This window comes from Schistocerca nitens, chromosome 5 (assembly GCF_023898315.1).
Source record: "Schistocerca nitens isolate TAMUIC-IGC-003100 chromosome 5, iqSchNite1.1, whole genome shotgun sequence".
Lineage (NCBI taxonomy): Eukaryota > Metazoa > Arthropoda > Insecta > Orthoptera > Acrididae > Schistocerca > Schistocerca nitens.
The window spans coordinates 259750883-259776087 of NC_064618.1; the positions used below are offsets into that span (position 1 = coordinate 259750883).

At 38.9% G+C, this 25205-nt stretch overlaps 1 protein-coding gene across 5 annotated transcripts in view; it reads right to left on the reverse strand.

The window, feature by feature from the left end:
- Positions 1-25205, reverse strand: part of LOC126259392 (uncharacterized) — a 44848-nt gene that overhangs the window by 18566 nt on the left and 1077 nt on the right. The window contains exon 1 of one of the 5 annotated variants that reach the window (XM_049956159.1): positions 24634-24784. The exons of 2 other annotated variants lie outside the window; for them this stretch is intronic. The gene's annotated coding sequence lies outside the window, so the exon portion shown is untranslated. Of the gene's footprint in view, positions 1-10815; positions 10975-22183; positions 22203-24633; positions 24785-25205 lie in introns of those variants that run through there. 2 more of the 5 variants (XM_049956161.1, XR_007546507.1) reach the window with 2 other exon arrangements.

The window sequence follows — 25205 nt, forward strand, 5'->3', positions numbered from 1 at the left end:
TAAGAAACAAATAAAAGAAAAACTAGACACTGTGATTGCCATAACCTATAGGTTAGGAATTTTATTACTACGAATGAAAGAAGCATCTCAGTCTTCAAGAAACATGGAAGGACAACTTGTAGAGGCCATGGAAAATCATGTGTCACATATTATGCTTGAAACGGAAGAGGTCAACATTGCTAAACTGAGGCAAAACCCAAATGCAAGACTGGAGTGTATCCGAAAAGCAGCACCTATCACTGTCACCAATCATAATAGTAGTAAAAAGACTATGAATCTATCAGTGAGTAATTTTCCAATGACATATAATGGTGAAGTATCAAACATTGCTACTGTGGCATCTGCATCAAGTGCAAACAATCAGTACATCAGTGAAACAAAATCTATCACTGAAAACAAACCAAATACACATGTAAATGACAGGGTGAATGGAAACTCTTCAAAAAGTGTCAATAAAACTGGTAGGAAGTGAACAGTTGAGGAGGCCTAAGAAATTCAAATGTAGCTAAAATAAATAAATAAAAAGAACTGCTCAAAATCACTGCAGACACAGCAAAAGGAAATAAAATAGGGAAAAGCAGGTGAACAGTATGCCTTGAAACCTAATGCGTAAACATTCAAAAATGTCAGTGCTAAAAACAGAAGTAAAGTCATAATACATACTGGCAATGAAAATCGACTGCTGTTAAGTGTGAATAATGTCCGATTCCACCTAATCAAAGTAAACGGTGGCACCACAGCTAAAACTCTAACTAACTTCTTACAAAACAACTTCTCCAGATTATAGCAGTTTTACAGTTGAACAACTGGAAATGAACGGAATAAATAACAGCTTTGACATTGGTGTTGATTTTTGACCTAAAAGATAAAATTATTGACAACAGTATATGGCCCAAGAATGTTGGGATGAATCGTTTTTTATTCTGGAGGATGCTACCTCTACCCATGCAATAAACTCTTCAAGACCAACATCCTAGTGGAAAGGTAAATGACAGCACTGGGAAAAAAGGAAGACTTAGTTATAGCCAACACAAATGTGCAGTGCCTCTGGAGAAAATTTTATATATTGTCACTCTTTGTTGAGGAACTGAGTACCGATGTATTATGCATGTGTCAGCACTGGCTAGCCCAACCAGAAACATGATACTATGGATATACTGAATATCTGCAATTGGTGAAAGCATGGTGTAGAGAAACTACTACCCATGGTGATGTGTCTGTGTATGCAAATAGTAAGTGCAGTACCAAGAAAATTGACATAAAACTTATGTGTAAATCTGGGCTTAGAACTATTTGCTTTGGGGCTGCCAAATGCTAACTTAACAGTTGTTTCTGTGTACTGTTCCCCACATGGCAATTCTGAAAATTTCATCAACCAACTGGAATCTGTCTGTGTCATCTAGTGTGCCTAGGAGTAAAGATTGCCTATGTAGAGACTTCAACATTCATATCACAGAATATAGTGATAAACTGAGAGCTTTCATGAACTTAGTGGGCAGCTATGGCCTGTTTGTGGCAAATTATCTACCAAAAAGAGCAAGTGTCTGTCTTGACACAACTGTCACAAGCCTAAATAGCTGGCACTACAAAGTGTAATTTGCCCTACACTAGTAGATCACAATGCAATAATCATGAAGCTATGGAGAAACTCAGTAAGTACACAACAAATTCACAGCTAGCATTCAAATTATGTGTTCCTCAATAGGATTGTTGCAATGAAACATTTAGATGCTTTCAAAACTTCAGTGTCTGCTGTAAACTGACACCAAACAGTTGGAAAATTGGCACCAAATGATGCATTCAGTTGCATGTTCCACACTTTTAAAATCGAATTTGATGAAATTTTTTCACTAAAACCCAACAGTTATTCAACTAGCAAATCAAAGTACACACAGAAGTAAAGATAGTGTATACTACTAGACTAACTAAAATAAAATACATTGCCCAAATACTATATAAGCTCAAAGCAAGTAAAGACGCAGACTGTTATTCCCATTCCAAAGGGATCTACAGAAAGGAAATAGAAAAAGCAAAGAAGAAAAATAATGCCAAATTTATTGAAGAAACTGACAATCCTTGCACAGCAACATTGGATCTGGTTAATGAACACGGGAAAAGAAGCATCACTTGCTCTAATTCTTGCAGTCCAATGAATTTAATTGATATTTCATAATAACAGTCAAAAGTAAAGTACATGAAATTCCAAACTCTGCAGCTAAAATTCAGAAATAAATGCATCATGACAAAGCAGAAGACTTGTATCCAAATGACATAATAAAAACTGTAAAAAAGAAGTACAAACCCTCAGGGAGTCTCAATATTTAGAGCAGACTCTGTAGTACATCAAACATTATAATCCAGGAAATTGGACAGCCGTAATAAATGTCTCCATGCTTGGGAATTTCCGGACTCCCTAAAAGTAGTACACGTAGTACCTATTCACAAAAAAGGTAACCCACATGAAGTGTCAAGCTGCAGGCCCATATCTATAATACCAGTACTAGCTCAGGTGATGGAGCCCGTAATGAAAGATCAACTATTGTGTTACTTTTACAATGCACAAAATGACTTTCGGAAGGGCAGGTCAATGACAACAGCAGAACACCAATTAGTTACAAGTCTGGGTTTTGAAGACAAAGAGTTTATAGCAGTGGTACTCTGTGACCTTAGAAAGGCATTCGACTGTATCCCAAATAAGGCTCCACTCAGAAAACTAAAATCATATGCTATCGGAGAATCTGTTCTGCGAACTCTTGAATCCTAACTGAGTAACAAAAGACAGGCTGTTATCAGTACAAGAAGTTACAACATGGTGTGCCAGAGGGATCCATAACAGGGCCTCTGTTGGTCCCAATTTTCATTAATGACTTAGGCCCTTTTTTCAAGCTTGTCCTCAAAAGGAGAGGCTGTTCAACAACCAGTAGTCCTATTCAGTTAAGCCAAGGCATGATTCACCATGAGCAAGATGGAAGCTGATGACGACAAAGAACACAGAGGATGATGTGCATCCTCAGTGATACTGGAGCACTGGCTGACACAACATCCATTAAAGGTGTGGGCATTTTCATTGACACCACATTAACCTTGCATCAGCACTCTTAAAATGTGTGTTCCAAACTTTCACAGATCCTATATCTCTTGAAGAAACTAAAAAGTATAACATGAGAACAGTAACTGCAAACAGTGTACTATGCAATGTTTCACATCCACATCAGTTATGGAGTGTTGCCATGGGGCCATTCTGCAGACATAAATCATGAGACCAACAGAAAGAGAAATGAAGTTCACCAACACTGCACTTGCAATGAAGACAGTATAGCACAGCCAAAATATCTATTAACAAAGGCCCAAAACAGCTTCCCAATGGCAACCTTAAAACAATTTAATGCACTGACTAAATATATTACCCTTTATCAATGCAGAAATTTTGAACTAACATTATGTGCAAATTAAAAGAGCGATCTTTGTACAGTATTGAAGAATTCTTCTCTGGTAATAGCACAGAATCTACTTGAGCTGTAACCGAGTACTGTAACTACAACAGCACCTCTGCCATTTAATTACACTATGTTCTTGAATTGATTTTATATTTGAGATATTGTTGTCAAGTATACTGTAATCTAGTCAACTTCAATATGTTGTATAGTATCCACATTAGTATCATGGTATAAACTGCAATACTGTACTCATTTTATGGTGGTAATATTATTGTATCTTGGTAATATTATTGTATCTTAATGCCCTCTATCCAGTCTTGGCTGGTGAATGAAATAATTGGTAATAAATAGTAATAACAGTTTAAATCTTAATCTCTCAAAGACTCAAGTTACGCAGTTTCAAACAAGCAATAATAATCAAAACACTAAAGTAAAAATTAATGGTCTTACACTAAATGAAAGACACTGTGCAAAATTCCTTGGGGTCCAATTGGGTAACAAGATAAAATGGAGTCAACACATTGATAACTGATGAAGTAACACAGTTCCATGTGTTATGCCTTTAGAAGAATCTCCCAGTGTGTTGCTCTAAAAGTCATGAGTGTTTTGCCTTATGGAATTATCTTCTGGAGCAGTGCACTCAAACTAAATAGTGTCAGTTCTGCAAAACTGAGCAGTAAGAATATTCTGTAAAGTAGATAATCATACATCTTGCAAAGGTCTCTTTAAAGGCCTTGAAATTCTTACCCATTTCTCAACATATTTATACTAAATAGTTTTTGTTGCCCATAATAAAAAATAGTTTCAGTTTGTGTGATAAAACCAGTCACAATACAACACAAAATACACTCCTGGAAATTGAAATAAGAACACCGTGAATTCATTGTCCCAGGAAGGGGAAACTTTATTGACACATTCCTGGGGTCAGATACATCACATGATCACACTGACAGAACCACAGGCACATAGACACAGGCAACAGAGCATGCACAATGTCGGCACTAGTACAGTGTATATCCACCTTTCGCAGCAATGCCGGCTGCTATACTCCCATGGAGACGATCGTAGAGATGCTGGATGTAGTCCTGTGGAACGGCTTGCCATACCATTTCCACCTGGCGCCTCAATTGGACCAGCGTTCGTGCTGGACGTGCAGACCGCGTAAGACGAAGCTTCATCCAGTCCCAAACATGCTCAATGGGGGACAGATCCGGAGATCTTGCTGGCCAGGGTAGTTGACTTACACCTTCTAGAGCACGTTGGGTGGCACGGGATACATGCGGACGTGCATTGTCCTGTTGGAACAGCAAGTTCCCTTGCCGGTCTACGAATGGTAGAACGATGGGTTCGATGACGGTTTGGATGTACCGTGCACTATTCAGTGTCGCCTCGACGATCACCAGTGGTGTACGGCCTGTGTAGGAGATCGCTCCCCACACCATGATGCCGGGTGTTGGCCCTGTGTGCCTCAGTCGTATGCAGTCCTGATTGTGGCGCTCACCTGCACGGCGCCAAACACGCATACGACCATCACTGGCACCAAGGCAGAAGCGACTCTCATCGCTGAAGACGACACGTCTCCATTCGTCCCTCCATTCACGCCTGTCGCGACACCACTGGAGGCGGGCTGCACGATGTTGGGGCGTGAGCGGAAGACGGCCTAACGGTGTGCGGGACCGTAGCCCAGCTTCATGGAGACGGTTGCGAATGGTCCTCGCCGATACCCCAGGAGCAACAGTGTCCCTAATTTGCTGGGAAGTGGCGGTGCGGTCCCCTACGGCACTGCGTAGGATCCTACGGTCTTGGCGTGCATCCGTGCGTCGCTGCGGTCCGGTCCCAGGTCGACGGGCACGTGCACCTTCCGCCGACCACTGGCGACAACATCGATGTACTGTGGAGACCTCACGCCCCACGTGTTGAGCAATTCGGCGGTACGTCCACCCGGCCTCCCGCATGCCCACTATACGCCCTCGCTCAAAGTCCGTCAACTGCACATACGGTTCACGTCCACGCTGTCGCGGCATGCTACCAGTGTTAAAGACTGCGATGGAGCTCCGTATGCCACGGCAAACTGGCTGACACTGACGGCGGCGGTGCACAAATGCTGCGCAGCTAGCGCCATTCGACGGCCAACACCGCGGTTCCTGGTGTGTCCGCTGTGCCGTGCGTGTGATCATTGCTTGTACAGCCCTCTCGCAGTGTCCGGAGCAAGTATGGTGGGTCTGACACACCGGTGTCAATGTGTTCTTTTTTCCATTTCCAGGAGTGTAATTGTCATGTAAACTTTGTCTCCTTGTGCAGTGTGCAGAATGGAGTTATGTACCCTAGTGGTAAGAGATTCAACAAGCTCAGATCTAACAAAAAGCAAGAAACTGGGAATCCCTATCAATCAAAAGAAAATTAAAAAGGTATCTCATCTGCCACACTTTCTACAAATTATCTGAATATCTGGATCAGGGATTAAAAATTTCTGTAGGCTACACAGCAAGTAGCAGTGTCAGTTGTAAATTTATATGACTCTAAATGACTCATTATTTATAGGTCTAAAAATATTTTCTTTGAAAAATACCACTAGAAACAAGTAAATATTAAGCTACTAATAGGAGATAAACAGCAGCTATCATAAAACTGAGGAGAGAGCACATTTTTCCAAAGTAGTTGCTTTCTTACTAATTTACTCGATTACATTTACATGGAACATGTGTAAATAGCATTAAGCAGTACAGTGACTGTTTCCTGTCACCTGTTGTTGTTGTGGTCTTCAGTCCAGGGACTGATCTGATGCAACTCTCCAAGCTAGTCTATCCTGTGCAAGCCTCTTCATCTCCGAATAACTAAAGTAACCTACATCCTTCTGAATCTGCTTAGTGTATTCATCTCTTCATCTCCCTCTACAATTTTTACCCTCCACGCTTCCCTCGAATACTAAATTGGTGATCCCTTGAGGCTGCAGAACATGAACTACCAACCAATCCATTCTTCTAGTCGAGTTGTGCCAAAAATTCCTCTTCTCCCCAATTCTATTCAGTACCTCCTTATTAGTTATATGAGATCTACCCATCTAATGTTCAGCATTCACCTGTAGCACATTTTGAAAGCTTCTATTCTCTTCTTGTCTAAACTGTTTACCGTCCATGTTTCACTTCCATACATGGCTACACTCCATACAAATACTTTCAGAAACAACTTCCTGACACTTAAATCTATACTCAATGTTAACAAATTTCTCTTCTTCAGAAACGCTTTCCTTGTCATAGCCAGTCTACATTTTATATCCTCTCTACTTCGACCATCATCAGTTATTTTGCTGCCCAAGTAGCAAAACTCATGGGGTTCTCTTATATCCTCCTTTCAAGATACTGTCCATTCCATTCAGCTGCTCTTCCATGTCCTTTGCTGTCTCCGACAGAATTACATCATCGACAGTTATTATTTCTTCTCCATGGATTTTAATTCCTTCTTCAAGTTTTTCTTTTGTTTGCTTTACTGCTTGCTCAATATACACGTTGAACAACATCAGGGATAGGCTACAACCCTGTCTCACTCCCTTCTTAACCACTTCTTCCCTTTCGTGCCCCTAGTCTCTTATAACTGCAATCTGGTTTCTGTACAAGTTGTAAATAGCCTTTCACTCCCTGTACTTTAGACCTGCCACCTTTAGAATTTGAAAAAGAGTACTCCAGTCAACATTGTCAAAAGCTTTTTCTACGTCTACAAATGCTAGAAACAGTATTTTGCAAAACTGACATGCTTTCTTCTGGATTGGAATTATTATATTCTTCCTGAAGTCTGATGGTATTTCGCCTGTCTCATATATATTGTCTACTCCTGCAGCCTTGTTTCGACCTAGGTCTTTCAGTGCTCTGTCAAATTCTTCACACAGTATCACACCTCCCATTTCATCTTCATCCATGTCCTCTTCCATTTCCATAACATTGCCCTCAAGTACATAGCCCTTGTACAGACCCTCTATATACTTCTTCCACCTTTCCCTTCTTTGCTTAGGACTGGTTTTCCATCTGATCTCTTGGTATTCATACAAGGGTTCTCCTTTCTCCAAAGGTCTCTTCAATTTTCCCATAAGCAGTATCTATCTTACCTCCAGTGATACTTCTACATCCTTACATTTGTCCTCTAGCCATACCTGCTTAGCCATTTTGCACTTCCTGTCAATCTCATTTTTGAGACATTTGTATTCCTTTTCACCTGCTTCATTTATGGCATTTTTAGATTTGCTTCTATCACCTATGACATTCATATCTCTTCTGTTATCCAATGATTTCTACTAGCCCTCATATTTTTACCTACTTGATCCTCTGCTGCCTTCACTATTTCATCTCTCAAAGTTACCCATACTTTTTCTATTTATTTATTTCCCCTGTTCTTATGATCCATTACCTAATGCTCTCTCTGTAACTCTCTGCAACCTCTGGTTCTTTCAGTTTATCCTGGTCTAATTTCCTTAAATTCCTACCCTTCTCCAGTTTATTCAGTTTTATTGTGATCAGAGTCCATATCTGCCCCTGGAAATATCTTCAAATTTAAAATCTGGTTACTGAATCTCTTTTCTACCATTATATAATCTCTCTGAAACCTTCCACTGTCTCCAGGCATCTTTCATGTGTACAGTCTTCTTTCATTATTCTAAAAGCAAATATCATCTATGTTATGCTCTGTGCAAAATTCTGCCAGGCAGCTCCCTCTTTCATTCCTTACCCCAGTCCATATTCACTTACTGCTTTTCCTTCTCTTCCTTTTCCTACAATCAAATTCCAGTCCCCCATGACTATTAAATTTTTGTCCCCCTTAACTATTTGAATAATTTCTTTTGTTGCATCATACATTTGCTCAATTTCTTCATCATCTGCAGAGCTAGTTGGCATATAAACTTGTATTACTGGGATAGAAGTGGGCTTCGCGTCTATCTTGGCTACAATAATGCGTTCACTACGGTGTTCGTAATAGCTTATCTGTGTTCCAGTTTTTTTTAATTCATTATTAAGCCTATTACTGCATTGACTGATTTTGTATTTATAATCCTGCATTCACCTGACCAGAAGTGTTGTTCCTCCTGCCACTGAACTTCACTAATTTCCAATATATCTAACTTTAACTTATCCATTTCCCTTTTTAAATTTTCTAACCTCCCAGCCCAATTCACAGATCTGACATTCCACACTCTGATATGTAGAATGCCATCAGAGAATGTTTCTCCCGATAATGACGTCCTCCTGTGTAGTGCCACCCAGAGATCTGAATCGGGGACTATTTTACCTCCGTAATATTTTATCGAGGAAGACGCCATCATCATTTAACCATACAGTAATGCTGCATGCCCTTGGAGAAAATTATGGCTATACTTTCCTCTTGCTTTCAACTGTTCGCAGCACCAATGCAGCAAGGCCGTTTTGGTTGATGTTACCAAGCAACACCCCTCAATCATACTTTATATTGTTCCATGTCCCTGATGGTTCTCCTTCTTGATATAGTATATAAAACCTGATTGATGAATGACTGCTAAGAGTGAGTGTGCTTGAAAATTGTTGCCATATGACTGTCTAATGACTGAGTACTATACTAATGTATATCTGTTCCCTGGTATGAGTTTGTTTTCTGGGTCAACTCTCTTACTGCTTATAACTCAGGACAGGCATAAAGAAGAGTGACCAAAAAGGATGGGAATTCTTCTTTTGCCACGTATTTATTTTCTTGGAAGCGCAGTGTTTATTAAGAAATATACAATAATATTTCCTAATATCTTCCTCAAAAATGAAAACAGACATGGGACGGAAAAAACTTTCACACTCACCAAGTAAAAACAGGACTTTGCCAACAAGGAGCACTACAATATATTTAAATTATGTAGAATAACTGCCAAAAGAAATTATTGTAGAAAATGACCTCACAAAATTCAAAGCAGCCTTGATAGGATATTTACTTATGAATTGTGTTCCTCCACAAAGTTTGAGGCAATAAAAGTCTTAAAAGCTTGTAAGAGTGTTGCAGGGTAGGTTGTGCAGAGAAATAATTGTTAAGAAAAAAATTCTACATGTTGCCCTGTTTCAGAGCTAATTAGCTTTGAAGTTAGCCAATCAGGCCACTGTGTGCACAAATTCAAGCATGTTGTCATTTACAACTAGTGTCAAGTATTCTCACAGTATAGATGATAGTACATGAGACTGCTCAGCTTTTGGCTTTTGTTTAATCCTTGATACTGTGCCATGCCCAATTTTTGTATCTGTCTCTTGTTCAGTTTTAGGAAAGCAACCGAACATGTTTGTGACACTTTCTGTGGAAGGCTGCTTGAATTTGTGTGCGCATTAGCCTGATTGTCTAACTTTGATACTAATTAACTCAGAAATGGCACAATGTATCGACTTCTTTTTAGCAGTTATTATACAGCACAACACACCATTCGGTTGTAATTATCTCAAGGGCAATAAGTTAATCACTTGTGAAGCATGTATATATGTCACTGATTTATTTGTAATCACCTATTTAAAGTTTATATATGCTTAAACCATGCCTGTTCACAAATACTGTTATTACAAAAACATACAGTAAATGTTGCAACTTATTTGTATCACGGATATGTAATAGATATTCAGTCACAATTCTCTATTTAAATTTAGTACAGCTATAAATAATACCTTATGCAATATCTAACACGCTGAACCATAAGTGTGAGACTTACTGGACCATGCAAAATATGATACACAACAATACCTGAAACAAATCTACGAAAAATGGCATGTACTATAACTTACTACCTGGATAAAAAATATTGTTGGCTGAACACAATCTTGGTGCCATTAAGAGAGGGTTGTTTTTCATTTTTCATTTTAATATTCTCCTATAATGTACAAGTAAAATTATTTGTGTTCTATGTGCTGTGTAGGTCTATCAATTCGACAAAGGTTGTTCGTTGCTGTGGGACGTGATCTGCTGGCAACATGCAAACCATGCACCTGTACTTGGTAATCAAAAGGAAGCATGGGAGATAAATCATGTGTTGACTGCTGGCCACCACCTGAAGTGTTGGTTCCAGGCTGGATGCCTCTTGAGCCCCAGCTTTCAGCTAGCAATGTCATGACACCTTTCCCATTTGTTGCTTCTCAGACTTTGTACCAACACTTCTTGACTACCATGACTAGCTACTCCTTCACGAACCAACCTGGGTACAAATCTCTTGCATGGTCCTCCTATATATGTTCTTACAGAACATTTACAATTTACAGCCTTTACGAGGTATCTTTCTCCACCCAGTAGGTCTACTTGTTCATTCCATTTTCTCCTATTTTCCTTTATTTTCTCATTTAAGTTATATATTCCTAAATGTTTCTTTACCTCTTCATTTCTTTCTTGGTCTTCCCTTGTACGTCCTTCCACACTTCTTAGAAATCATATTTCTTGTGACTGTATTCTACTTTCTTGATATCTTGTTCTTGCCCACACTACACTTCCATAAATAAGGGTTGGTACTGCTATTGTTTTATAAAACTTCAGCTGGGTTTCTTTTCTGGATTTATTCTGCAAACTTTTTACGATAGTTAAACATAAGGAAGTACAGGGTGATTATAATTAAAGTTAAACTTTCAAGCTGCTGTAGAAATAACACCACTGTTCAGAATGACATCAAATTGCAACGGAATATTATTGGAGAAGGGGAAACACATTGGCAGAAGAAAAATAAATAGTTACAATATATAACAATAGATGACACTGTAAGCATCTTAATTTAATAGTGATCAGCTACAATTGACAAATGAATCATACAACATTGCCTAAGGTGCACGTTTGATGTTAAACAAACTGTACTACTCAGTGTGCATGGGTGTACAGGTATGATACTGTTAGTTACATAAGAACATCCACCATGGCAACGTCATATTACATCAGATGGGAAAAATTGGTTTTTAATTGTCCCGAGGCCAAAAACCCCATAAAAAGCATCACTCACGTCGGTTTTTAATTGTCCTGAGGCCAAAAACAACATAAAAAGCATCAGTCAAATCGGTTTTTAATTGTCCTGAGGCCAAAAACCACATAAAAAGCATCAATCAAAATCGAATTGGATTATTAATTTCCATGTGACTGGTGCAAAACATGATCAATATGCTGTCCACCATTTCCTGCAACAAGTTGAAATTGAGAAACAGCATGTTCCTTGAAGCTTTTCCGGGGTTATGTTCAGAATGTGTTGTGTAATGTGAGCCTTCACTGCAGCTAAGTTCGCAATCTGAACACTGACCACCACCCCCTTTCAGATAGCCCCACAGCCAGAAGTCTCACAGATTAAGATCAGGTGACTGGGATGGCCACACTGTAGGGAAATTATGGCTGATGAATTCTAGCATTTCCGAAATGGCACTTCAGCAGCTGCTTAACTGGATTTGCAATGTGCGGAGGTATGCCATCTTGAATAAAAATGATCCCACCCACACATCCACGCTGTTAGAGAGCTGGAATGACATGGTTGTGCAAAAGGCACTCATAGCACTTACCAGTGATGGTACAGGTAACAGGACCAGAACCACCTGTATCTTCGAAAAAATATGGCCCTATGATAAATGATGCCATAAACCTGCACCACACAGTGACCTTTTAAGGATGAAGTGGTACTGGTTGATTTGCTTGTGGATTTTCAGTTGTCCGTATTCAACAATTCTGTGTACTGACCTATCCTGTCAGATGGAAGTGGGCTCTGTCTGTCCACAAAATCTTCCACGATCGATTATTGTCCACTTCCACGTGAGCAAGAAATTCGAAAGCAAAGGTTTCTCTTGCTGGTAGGTCAACAGGAAGCAACTCGTGCACATGGGTAATTTTGAATGGAGAGCAAAGAAGGATGTTTAGTTGGATTTTAAACACCATGCTCAAGGGTATGTCAAATGTTCGGGCAATTCTCTGTGCACTAAACATTTGCACACCACCACTCATCTCCTCCTGCATTGATGTGGCCACTGCTTCCACTGACAACAAATTGATTCATTTCCTCCCTCTACCAGGTTGCACACAAAAGAACCCACCTTTTTGAATTTCCGAGTTACTTTCTCCAGACCCACAGCAGTCATGGGACCAATGCCTGTTTCCAAACCCTTCAGTGACCGGAACTTCCACAGAGCAACGTGTGCACAGTCATCATTCTTGTAATACAGCTTCACAAGCAGAGCGTGATCCTGCATAAAGACAGTAATGGCGAACATTGCAGACACGAAAGGAGGAAAAGCCGTGTACCCGGCGTGTTCATGCCAACTTCAATGGGTTGTGCACATGACAGGGGTTTTCATTTACATATTCTGACACACACACACCGCCATCTATTGATCAATTTAAATCACTATTTTTTTTCTTCTGCCATACGTTTTCCGCCTTCTCGGATAATATTCCATTGCAATTTGACATCATTCTGACCAGTGGTGTTAATTCTATAGCATTTTGAAAGTTATAACTTTAATTATAATCACCCTGTAAATTTACTTAATTTTTTTTTCCACATCATGGTTATATTCATAACTGATATTGCATCTTAGATATTAAAAATGTTTTACTTGCACGGAGATTTTATTATTCAAGACTATTTTAGATCTTACAGGTTGAGTCTGACCTAAAATGTCATTACTTTCATTTTATCTACTGACAATGCAAGGTTGTAATCTGAGACTATCTGCTGCAACTTATTTGAAGGTCATTTTCATTCTCTGTAATCAGAGTTAGGTCATCTGTATATAAAATTGCACTTAAGTCTCCTATCATAATCTAAAAGAACTCCATTTATGTTCAACATTTTCCATTTGCTGATAACTTCATTTATTTGTATATTGTTGAGTGTTGGAGAAATACAGCATCCTTGTCATACTCCTTTGTTTGTGTTAATTGGCTTTGATGTTATATTTAGCATGTTGTTGTTGTTGTTGTTGTTGTTGTTGTTGTTGTGGTTTTCAGTCCTGAGACTCGTTTGATGCAGATCTCCATGCTACTCTATCCTGTGCAAGCTTCTTCATCTCCCAGTACCTACTGCAGCCTACATCCTTCTGAATCTGCTTAGTGTATTCATCTCTTGGTCTCCCTCTACGATTTTTACCCTCCACGCTGCCCTCCAATACTAAATTGGTGATCCCTCGATGTCTCAGAACATGTCCTACCAACCGATCCCTTCTTCTAGTCAAGTTGTGCCACAAGCTCCTCTTCTCCCCAATTCTATTCAATACCTCCTCATTAGTTATGTGATCTACCCATTCTTCTGTAGCACCACATTTCGAAAGCTTCTATTCTCTTCTTGTCTAAACTATTTATCGTCCACGTTTCACGTCCATACATGGCTACACTCCATACAAATACTTTCAAAAACGACTTCCTGACTTTTAAATCTATACTCGATGTTAACAAATTTTTCTTCTTCAGAAATGCTTTCCTTGCCATTGCCATTCTACATTTTATATCCTCTCTACTTCGACCATCATCAGTTATTTTGCTCCCCATACAGCAAAACTCCTTTACTACTTTAAGTATCTCATTTCCTAATCTAATTCCCTCAGCATCACCCGACTTAATTCGACTACATTCCATTATCCTCGTTTTGCTTTTGTTGATATTCATCTCATACCCTCCTTTCAAGACACCATCCATTCCGTTCAGCTGCTCTTCCAAGTCCTTAGCTGTATCTGACACAATTACAATGTCATCGGTGAACCTCAAAGTTTTTATTTCTTCTTCATGGATTTTAATACCTACTCCGAACTTTTCTTTTGTTTCCTTTATTGCTTGCTCAATATACAGATTGAATAACATCGGGGATAGGCTACAACCGTGTCTCACTCCCTTCCCAACCACTGCTTCCCTTTCGTACCCCTCGACTCTTATAACTGCCATCTGCTTTCTGTACAAATTGTAAATAGCCTTTCGCTCTCTGTATTTTACCCCTGCCACCTTCAGAATTTGAAAGAGAGTATTTCAATCAACATTGTCAAAAGCTTTCTCTAAGTCTACAAATGCTAGAAACGTAGGTTTGCCTTTCCTTAATCTTTCTTCTAAGATACGTCGTAGGGTCAGTATTGCCTCTTGTGTTCCAACATTTCTACGGAATCCAAACTGATCTTCCCCGAGGCTGGCTTCTAACAGTTTTTCCATTCATCTGTAAAGAATTCGTGTTAGTATTTTGCAGCTGTGACTTATTAAGCTGATAGTTCGGTAATTTTCACATCTATCAACACCTGCTTTCTTTGGGATTGGCATTATTATATTCTTCTTGAAGTCTGAGGGTATTTCGCCTGTCTCATACATCTTGCTCACTAGATGGTAGAGTTTTGTCAGGACTGGCTCTCCCAAGGCTGTCAGTAGTTCTAATGGTATGTTGTCTACTCCCGGGGTCTTGTTTTGACTCAGGTGTTTCAGTGCTCTGTCAAACTCTTCACGCAGTATCATATCTCCCATTTCATCTTCATCTACCTCCTCTTACATTTCCATAAAATTGTCCTCAAGTACATCGCCATTGTATAGACCCTCTATATACTCCATCCACCTTTCTGCTTTCCCTTCTTTGCTTAGAACTGGGTTTCCATCTGAGCTCTTGACATTCGTACAAGTGGTTCTCCTTTCTCCAAAGGTCTCTTTAATTTTCCTGTAGGCAGTATCTATCTTACCCCTAGTGAGATAAGCCTCTACATCCTTACATTTGTCCTCTAGCCATCCCTGCTTAGCCATTTTGCACTTCCTGTCGATCTCATTTTTGAGACATTTGTATTCCTTTTTGCCTGCATCATTTACTGCATTTTTGTATTTTCTCCTTTCATCAATTAAATTCAATATTTCTTCTGTTACCCAAGGGTTTCTACTAGCCCTCGTCTTTTTACCTATATATTTAGCATACCTACAAAAATTTCGGTGTTTGTGTATAGACTCTTAATGGCATTTATAAGGTGAGATGAATAATCTTGTTCAGCCACGATATTCCATAGCATTTCTCTACTCACATTATCAAAATCTGTGCCCCATAATTCAATGTCATCTCAAGGATGCACACATCATGCCTATCCTGACCATGTCTATTCTACACCTTACAACATTCTTTAGGTTGAAAGTAGTGACAGGGGCGGGAAGAAATTGAGAAGCAAACATAACTTTTTAATTCTTGGAGAAACTTTAGCCCAGATTACTACTTATATGGCCAAATATTTTGGAAAAGTACTGTGGGAGTACATCAACCAGTCTTTGGATTGAAGAATGCAACAGCAAAAAAGAAAATCATTTTTTTATGAATGTGACAGCAAATTATTTCCAAGTGTTGAGGTTTCCAAATAAACTACTAACTTGTTTTATTCCTCCTCTCTAGAAATATTCCAATAAAGCCAGTTGATTTCTCCTTTTTCTGTTTATATAATGTGTCTGATTAACTTAAAATGAGTACCAGAAAGCAATCTGGAGTGAGGACCGGGTGTTTGAGAGGTAGACTGACACTTTCAAATTTTTATTAAAACTAAACACTCATCCAAATTTTATCATTAATCACACTCTTACTGTTTGGGTACTCCTTCTGTGGATTATATGTCCCAGTGGATATTCAGCAAATAATTTTCAATTAAATCATTCACAGAAATTTGCAGCTACACAGAACTACTTCCTTTAATATTTTAATTTACAAGAAATTACTTAACCAAAAAACTGTTAAAGCATAATGATCATTTACACAACTAAAATTTACTTGATCCTGCTTCAGGCACAATTTTCTATTAAACATGAAATAGTACTTAAGGATTATTTTTTGGATTTATGTCTACACCCCGAACATCATACAAGGAAAGCATCTCACATGCTGTCACAATCAGGTAGGCTTTAACAATCCTTAAGGTTACATTAATTACCTACACTTGACAAGGATTAGTAAATTTCTTCTGACCGCAGGTTGGTTAGCAATGCAGGCACCCCAATAACTTCACACTCACTACATAAACAACTGCCACACAGCATACAGTGGCAATTGGCTCCAGACTAGTATTACTGACAATATCCACTGCCAGTCCTTAAATGCCATGTATATCATACATTTCGTCAGGTAATCGCCTTACTGCTTTGCTGTCTATCAGTCACACAGCCTACTTGCTGTCTATCAGTCACACAGCCTACTACTGTTGTACAAAATCCAACAATCTCCACCCCCAGGGAACAGTTGCACAACATCTCCGTAGACATACCCAACCTTGAAATCTGAATAAATGCACACAATCTGTACTGAGCATGCCCAGGAGGAACCTGCCATCTCCTCGTGCCAACTAATACTGACTGCCACCCTCCTTCTAGCTCTGGTTTCTGACCCAGGATGGAGCCACTGCCAAGCATCAAAGACATTTGCCATCACAAATGTGTCACTCCACGGCACATACTCCCCCACTCCCCCAACAAGCAACTACCATTTAGGATCCTTAAGCAAGGGTCCCCTGCCTTTAACTACTGGCTTTACTTGGGGCAGGTTTCATAAACTCCATAATCTCCCAAGGCTTGTGATACTGTGGTTGTAGTTTTGTGGTGATCTTATCAATAGCCTTACCAGCTGCCCTCCGATTCCACAATATAATCTTATCCACAATCTGGTAAGGTTTTGGCCATCAGCCATTGTTACATTTTAGTGCTCACACCCATGAACATTTCTGATACTACTGGATGCTTTCCTCCACTGGACAACAAATTTCTCTGGCAAAACTTTGTCAGGCAACAAACCCAAAACAGACCACATGTTGCTCAGTGGAGCAGTAGCTTCAAACACAAAAAATAAGTCACCAGACATGGCCCTATAACACTCAAGCCTAGCCATATTAAGGGCTGGCATTAACCCTGGTAGAGGAAGGTCCCATAAGGTTTTTTTTCACAACTGTGATAAGCAATTAAAGCAGAACGCAAGTTCCTATTAACTCGTTCTGCATAGGAGAGGTTCAGGTGGCACAGGGTGGTAGTGTTATGGTGTATCTCTAGGCCCACATAAAAGTTCTTGAAGACATATGACGTAAGACATGTAGCACTGTCTGTAATGAAGGACTGTGGTAGGAAGCACATAGCAAACACACTCTTCAGTTTATGAATCACCACCTGTCCATGTTGTTCCACACAAATTTTGCTCTAATTTCTTGTTTTAAACATCCAAAATGACAACCAACCAGTGATTCATGGTAATAATGAAAAATATAAGGAATTATGTCTTATGGAATCACAATTTTTAGTTTTTTTCATCATACCATGAAATATAACAAAACAAATTCTTGTTAAATAAATAAGGTGTATACAGTTCACCCTTTTACAATTTTTCTTTAATGCCATGAATTTCTAAGTCCTTAACTTGATAACTTGGATTTCTTTAAACAACTGGGGCACACAAATTAGTACTTGTTGGCATTTGCTCTCCCATCTCACCATCTGTTTTTAGCATCCTACCAAGGGTATCGTCTATTACATTATCAGTTCCGCAAATACTGAAGGTATCAAATTTAAAGGCAAGTGTTTGTGTTGCTCATCTTGCTATTCACCATGTTTTCCTGGACCCATCCAAAACCCAATGAAACACTGAATCACAAATATTTTTTTGCAGCTGATACAAATATCCTAATTACAGGAAACACCCCAAATCAACTATGCGCAGATGTACATAAACCTAAGCACAATTGTATGGTTGGTTTGAGGGGAATAAGCTACTGACAAACACAAAAAACAACATCCCTAAATTTATGTTTACAAGGTGATGCATACGACACCAGTATGATAATAAACTCCAATAAAATTACACCTTCCTCAGAAATAACGGTTTTAGGCATTTGACTTCAAAATGACTTCAAATGGTATACACACATAAACAAAATAAATGGAATGCTAAATAGAATAAGTAATAGACTGCATTTACTCTCTGTTAAAAGAAATTTCCACAGCATTCTACTGTATGGAATTATATTCTGAGTTAATACAGCAGATAGTTCAGTCATTTCCTTAGCAAAGAAAAGAACTATAAGAGCAATGTATCCAGTTTGACAAACAGATTTTTCCAAACCCCCTCTCAAAAGTCATCAGTCTTAACACTTCTCTATTTGTATATACTATAAATTTGTAAATATATAAGAACAAGTTTAAAAGACATAAATAAAAACTTTAATATGCATGAGCATGATATATGGCAAAAGGAACAGGTTCGTGTCCAATAAATAAGGACATCATCCAACAAAACTTCCACTACAAAGAGTGCTATACAAGTTTACAACAGTCTTCCACTTTTTCATAAAACCCCAAGGGCATTCTTACTGGATCATTGTTTCTATTCACCAACAGAATCTTTAGGACATTTGAAATACCAGAGACTTGAAACAAGGCAGTGTAGCTACTACAATAGTGCAAATTCTTTTATGGACAAAGCAAAAAATTCATATGCTTGCTGAAATAATACTGTTTTTGCACTTTGTGTGTGTGTGTGTTTTTTATATCTGAAACTTCCTGGCAGATTAACACTGTATGCCAGACTGAGACTCAAACTCAGGACCTTTGCCTTTCTGGGCAGGAATGCTAGTTCTGCAAGGTTCACAGAAGAGCTTCTGTGAAGTTTGGAAGGTAGTAGACGAGGTACTGGCAGAATTGAAGCTGTGAGAATGGGTCACAAGCTGTGCTTGGGTAGCTCAGTTGGAAGAGCACTTGCCTGTAAAAGGCAAATGTCCCAAGTTCGAGTCTCAGCCTGGCACACAGTTTTAATCTGCCAGGAAGTTTCATATCAATGCACATTCCACTGCAAAGTGCAAATCTCATTCTGTTTTGTGTTTGTTTGTGGTTTTGTATTGTATCCCATAATGTGGAAAGATTTTTAGGATGAATAAATAAATAAACATTTATCAATTTAGGCAGAAAAGCATCATCAAATGATGTGCTTCAGCTTTTCATGTTAAGTATACTATTATATTTTTGTGTGTGAATTGTAGCTCCAATTGCATCTTCTTGCAATGAACAGAGCCTTTCCTCCATACCAAAAAGCAGTGGTTAGGACAGACAAACTGAGACAAGGATAAAACTAAACTCAGAATGGGAAACCACTATCTAGAACGTTATCCACTCCTGGTCTGAACATAATTACTGTATATGCTCTTCTAAAGACTTTACATGACTATTACCAAAACTTGTAATGTTTATTGTTGAATAAAGAACATACTCAACACAAATAAAAACACTGTGAACTGCTGTGTATACACTTGTGAGTGATCTAACTAAAAATTTCATATACAGTGTTTTTGTTCCTCTACTGTCATGTGCGGAACATGTGCACGATGACAGTAACACCAAAACATATTACAAGAGGCTATCGGGCCTGTTATAGAAGGTCCCATTATGTCTAACCAAGGAGTAATTCACCTTTCAGTACACTAAAAATCCACTGGTAACTACACAATTGTTATGGAACATGTGTGGGTAAGAAAAGTAACATATGAACAATTTTTTTGGTTTGTAGTAACAGACAACTTAACCCAATTCTATATACTAGTATGGCAAGCTTAATTTTTGTTAAAATATCAAAAATCCAAAGGATGATTAGTATTGTAAGAACTTTAACACTTTAAATCACAACCATTTTAAAGCATTTCCAGCCCTGGTTTAAAGAAACAAAGTTCATTCAAAATGTGAGGTTTGTTACTGTCATTCTAAAACAAACTAAATTTCACTAGTCACAGAACCATTTATCCATCGAGGACACAATATTATCCCCAGTTACTTTACTAAAACCTAACTCATGTGTCTGGACTGGGTTTCAAATCCCACAATTCCTGGGGACAGTTCCAATATCTCAGTAACTAATGCATCTCATCAACCCCAACTGAAAAAACAATAAGCGTGCACCTGTAAGAGAGAAATTTGGTAGACTTTACTGGCTGCTTCTGGAGAAGATAAAAAACAAGTAACACAGAACATAGCTGATAATTTTGGAAGTGTGTAGGATGTTAAGCATAGTAAGAAGGGTAGAATAACAAAAATGATAGTATCTGAACAAGATGAAGGCTCCCATGGCGCAGATGATGCAGATTTTGCAACAATAGAGTAAGAATTAAATACCCTGAATCAGTCAGCTACAGAGTTAGGTGTTAGCCCTGTTAAGAAACCATGGTCAGTGAAGTCGAGTCATAAGCTCTATGCATCATGAAAGTGCAGATAAATTACTAAAGCTATGGATTAATACACTACAGCAAAACTGATCACCCTCTTCAAAGAAGAAATTCCATCTTCAGAAGAAAATGATTCAAAGCACTCCTGCACCTCTTGCCAGGAACTTTTCACAAATATAAATTCAGCTGTTGAACACTGCGCATCCTACAGTGAAAAGGTGCAAGTTTTAACTATTATTCCACAGACATTTTCAAACAAAACAATTTCGAACCACATTCCATCAGTATCAAAGTACATGGTAGACAAATCAAGAAATGTGAGGGCTGTAAAACGAGTCTTTGGAAGACCGGATCCCTGTTGTGGTTATCCTGTAAAAGCAGTTCAAGTTCAAATAGTGCAGTCATGTACTATGACATAAGTGGGTAGTTCCACATGCACCTAGAGCTGTCTGTTTATGTGTGTACTGTGCGAATTTTGAACTGTGTGTGGTAACTCTGAAGAGCTTACTGGAGCACATGACATAGGACACCTTGGTTGGGCATGTGAAGTCATTAGTCCGTGACGTAAAGCAAATGTGGTGACTGCCTGGAAAGGGAAGACTGTTTTTACAGACACTTGGCCTGGAAGACGTAGCAGATAACTCTGCAGAAATTACATATGCAACATGGGAGGAAAATAAACTAATTAAGAAAACTGTTGCCTTTGGCAATTTCATTGATGAACTAGGTAAATGGTCAGTGAAGGCAGTAACACACCAGCATCTGAAGAAATTGCAACAATAACACATTGCAGAAGTGAAAGGGTGTGTACAGGCTGAAGAACTATGTTTAGTGCTTCACTGTGATTTTGCTGGCAACTGGTCTGTAATTCTCCCACATGAAGTACAAGGGTATCAATGGAGTAATGACCAGGTTTGAATTTTTACAGGAGTGACATATTTTCAAAACAAGACCACAAGTGTTTTAGTTATAAGTGATGACACAGGACATGACTCAGCACATGCTTTACTAGCAATGCACAAAATTCTTCAACTGCAAGCAGGGGCAAAGAGGATCATCATTATTTCTGTAGGTACTCCTAGTCATTTTAAAAATCATTACCAGCTGTTTGAATTGAATGAGTCACTTTTGCCAACTCACTGGGTATACAGTGCTACTGGTCACAGGAAGAGGCCTTGTGATGGTGTAGGAGGCCTGCTGAAGCACCATGCTACAAAACATAATCTTTCCAGACCAAATACAGCTGCAATTCAGAATGCTGAGGATTTTACAACAGTCATGAAATCTTACACCTTCAAGTCCTCAATCTTTTGTCCAAAGAGGAAATCGAAGAATTCCATAAAAACAAAAACGAAGAATTGTCCAAACGAACTAATACTGTTTCAGGAATTCAGAAGACACATTTTCGGACTCAAAGTGATGGACGAACTCATATTGCATGCACTTCAAGGAGCAAGAAATAAGAAATTTTGTTCATTCAGTCAACACCTCAGAAGCAGCAGGCTGATGTTAAGATTCACAACCTGAGAAGGTGGATGTTTGTGGCGTGTGTGTATGACTATGACTGGTGGATTGCAGAGATCATAGACAACAGTTATGAGTTAAACGAAATTGTTGTGAACTTTATGCTACCTCATGGACTAGCTGCTGGATGTAGGTTTCCAGCTGAAGGACAGCAACAACACCATCGGTGCTCACTTCCTGTTCACAATGTTTTGAAGATTGTAAGTGCTCCAGTTCCTATTGGTTCAACAGGAAGGCATCACTCTATATCAAAGGAAGATACTGAAGCAATAGAACACATTTTTAGTTCACTGACTGACTAATTTCAGTACAATGCAGAGAGTACAGAAGTTGCACAAATTGAAAGCTTTAATTTTTTGGACCTTTCTCATACATTCTGGGACCATTTAATGGAGGATTTCTTTGTAATCATAATGCAATTATCTTTCAAACAAAAAACACAACAAAATATCTAGAACTGTTTCAGAGATTTTTTCCAAAATTCGCATCTTCAAAACGGTATGCGCAGTGTCATCTTTGGAGGGCTGCATCTCTGAGCAGAAGTTTTTTGGAGGAAACAAAAATATATGTGTTCCTTACTTAGTCCTAAATTCAATAACATCAGAGACTATGAAGGTAAGATTTTTTCCTAGCCTGCCTGAATTGATATGGACTATGCCTTATGTGTTGCTTCTATAGCACTTACAAATCCAAGATCATACTAAATACAGCATGCACAGAAGTTAATAAGTAGTCATTCTGCATAAATTAGTGAAAAAGAAAACTGCTACTATCTGGTACAATGGAAGTGATTCAATAACATCAGAGACTATGAAGGTAAGATTTTTTCTTAGCCTGTCTGAATTGATATGGACTATGCCTTATGTATTGCTTCTATCGCACTTACAAATCCAAGATCATACTAAATACAGGATGCACAGAAGTTTATTAAGTAGTCATTCTGCATAAACTAGCGAAAAGGAAAAATGCTACTGTCTGGTACAATAAAAGTTATTCTCTGCCATGCACTTCACAGTGATGTAAAAAGTATGGATGAATTGGTAGACATACATGAGACAGACAAGTTGATAATCTTGGATACTGCTATGTTATCTCCATGTTCAACAGGATACTTGCATATTCCATGTTTCTCTTTAAAAGTTTCTGCAATAAATCATGACAATAATACACCTATAAGATACTTTGTCTGTCCAATTTGGACTTCAAAATGGATTCTCCATAGAACATTCTACTTTTCAATTCACAAATCAGGTTATACAAAAACTAAATGACACAATATAAGACACCTAAGGAATGTACCCCACAGATGCATCACAGAGTTTGATACTAGGTCTATATATTATCTGCTGTGGTACATACAAGAAGCAAAAACAGTTTATTTGCCAATCTGATGATACTAATATCATATTCAAACCTAATGTAGATGACATTTGAAAATGAAAATATACATTTTTCTTTATTAACTAATTCTCTGTTAACGTGTTACCACTGGACTTAGATAATGCACAGTACAAGTAATTCTGGACTGTACAGGCCTAATCACAGCACTTGAAACAATACAGGAGAGAAAATCATTACATCAAACAGGATATTCTAAGTTCTTGGATTGTTTACATCATTTAAATCCTTAACTGAATAAGTCATAGATTGACAAACTGCCTATTGGCTTCTGTCTCGGGTTCTTCGGCCGACGTTCATCTAATGATTTTTCTGACGTTTCGCCAGCACGAGTGGCTGGCATTGTCAAAGCTTCACCCTCCATTGCCGGTGGTGAACTGGAGCCGAGCTCGCGGGCGCAGACTATATGTACCTGGCGCGCCAACGTCCGAGGGCTTCTCCGCGGTCATTTCCGGTGCGGTTGTCCTCTTGCTACCTGCGACGGTCGTTCGCTGCAGTACGGGAAGCCAGGATCCGTTGACCTTAAGGCTTTCCTCTTTCTTGTTCAAACTGTTCGCGTGTTTTTGTATTTCTACAGCTTCTCTGAACAAGCGCGTGTGATAGTGGTTCTCTACAGCCAGAACTTCCGTGTCGAATTTTATTCGCCGACACGGAAGTTCTGGCTGTAGAGAACCACTATCACACGCGCTTGTTCAGAGAAGCTGTAGAAATACAAAAACACGCGAACAGTTTGAACAAGAAAGAGGAAAGCCTTAAGGTCAACGGATCCTGGCTTCCCGTACTGCAGCGAACGACCGTCGCAGGTAGCAAGAGGACAACCGCACCGGAAATGACCGCGGAGAAGCCCTCGGACGTTGGCGCGCCAGGTACATATAGTCTGCGCCCGCGAGCTCGGCTCCAGTTCACCACCGGCAATGGAGGGTGAAGCTTTGACAATGCCAGCCACTCGTGCTGGCGAAACGTCAGAAAAATCATTAGATGAACGTCGGCCGAAGAACCCGAGACAGAAGCCAATAGGCAGTTTGTCAACAAGTGGCCACGAAAGCCTCAACAATTTTGTAAGTCATAGATTGTAAGCATTCTTATAGATCTAAGCTCTTCACATTTTTGTTGTGTGGGAGCAAACTTGACAGACGAAAATATATAAAATGTTGACTTACTTTTCTGTTTACACTCAGTAATGTCTTATGGTATCACATTCTTGATAAATTCTTCATTATGGAAGAGAGTGTTTGTTATACAGAAGTGAGTAATGTGGTACCCACTCTAGAACTTCTTCTACAAAGCTATTTAAAACTGTTGGTCATATGGACAACCATCTCACAATACATTCATTTCCTTAATATGTTTCTTCTCAATGACAATCTCAGTCAGCAAAATTTATAGGCCTAAATATAATATATTATTGAAAAAAAAAAACAACTTGCGCTATCAACCACTGGATCTAATGTGACAAGTAAAGATAACGGCAAAATAAAAATGGAAAGAAGATTAGGATTGAAAGTTCAGTCGACATCAAGGTCACTAGCGACGGTACGATAATATTAAAAAAAAAAAAAAATGATCATCTAAATGAGCATTGTGTGCCACTGTTTTCCCCAAAAACGTTCTCACATTTGTAAAGAAACTGACACATGGCAAATCATAGCAAGAAAATCCAACTGTGTTCATGGAACACTCTTAAGAACTGGCTCACTGATGACAGAAAGTAGGCAGTGTGATATTGTGATTT